The sequence below is a fragment of the Phocoena sinus genome, chromosome 16 (assembly GCF_008692025.1).
Source record: "Phocoena sinus isolate mPhoSin1 chromosome 16, mPhoSin1.pri, whole genome shotgun sequence".
NCBI classification, from domain to species: Eukaryota; Metazoa; Chordata; class Mammalia; order Artiodactyla; family Phocoenidae; genus Phocoena; species Phocoena sinus.
Window position 1 is genome coordinate 42,132,842 of NC_045778.1, and position 1,528 is coordinate 42,134,369.

Here is a 1,528-nt window from a genome sequence, read left to right on the forward strand (position 1 = left end):
TATGGTGGCTCAATTCCATCTTGCAAAATGTGACACTCCCTAATTAATTATGGCAACAATGTGATACCTCTGTGAGGTTTCCTGATATGCAGAATTTTCTCTCTCTCTTCTCGTAAAAACTGTATTTTGCATTAATGAGTTATAAAGGGAAAGTTATAAACATTAGACTGTTCATAAAAATAGACTATAGACTATTAGACTGTTCATAAAAATCACTGAAAACCTGTATAAGTTCTCTGAGGTTTCTTTCACTATATAATAGTTTCCTCCACCCCTGCCACAGGAAAGATATTAAGGCATTTTGTGTGAAAGTGTGAGGAATGGAAAAATGAAAAGAGCTGCTCAAAAAAAGCTGCCTCCTTCTCATGGCAGTCAAATAATCAACATTTCCACAAGTGTTTTATTTCAGAGCAAGTTATATCTAACAAAGAGAAATTTACTAAAATGATTATGTGTTTCCAGTAAGCCTCATCTCCAACTGCAGCTAAATGTAGCTGGTTGGAATTATAAGCACAGCAGTATTTTATATATTACTGAGATTGATTTTGAAATTTGAATCTCTAGTGTGGTAAACCTGGGGAAAATGACTAGAGGCAATCAGAGATGGGACAAGTAACTCTTATTCATTGCATACAAATAGTTTTACATACAGACCCTCAAATCTGTTGACTGAAAAATGGATTTGGCTAATTCCAGAATAAGAGACTAGCCTCAGAATGATTATGTTGAAGACTCCTAGAACAGAAAAATGTTAAATAGTAAAGTGTTATAGTCATTAACAAGCAGTTTCTAACACAAACCTAGAAGTTGGAAGGATCTGTGCTTTTCCCTCTGCCTAGAAACTTCTGCCTCTTAGTCATATGTCTTGTCATATGTCTTGTCTAAAAAATATTTACTCATCTTTCAAGAAACAGTTTTAGCATCACCCATATTTTGGCAATAAAAATATTTCTTACAATTATTTGAACAAAAAGCCAGTGATAGTTAATTTTATGTGTTAACTTGGAGGGTGTTTTTGGATGAGAAACATTTAAATCGGTGATTTTTGAGTAAGCAGATCACCGTCCATAATTTGGGTGGGCCTCATCTAATCAGTAGAATGACTGAATAGAACAAAAAGACTGGCCTGCTAGACTGCCTTTGACTTGATCCTGAACATGGCAATCCTGGGTCTTCACCCACTGGCCTTCAGACTAGAACTGCACCATCGATTCTCCTGAGTCTTCAGCTTCTCTGCCCATCCTACAGATTTTGTACTTCCCTGCCTCCATAATTATGTGACATGGAGACACTCTAACAAAAGAATACTACTCATGCTCTTTGTAAACATGGGCAAAATAAATGGGATGGACTGAGACATCATCTCTCTTTTACATTATTATCAGTAGTATTAGTATAGTACTATATTGGAACTTATTACTATGTTAGGGCAATTTTTATGTCAATTTTTTATATTTTTCATCATTTTTTCTTCCTATTTCTGTAACATTTTCAAATAACTATGAGTTTGTGTTAATTTAAATTTGCA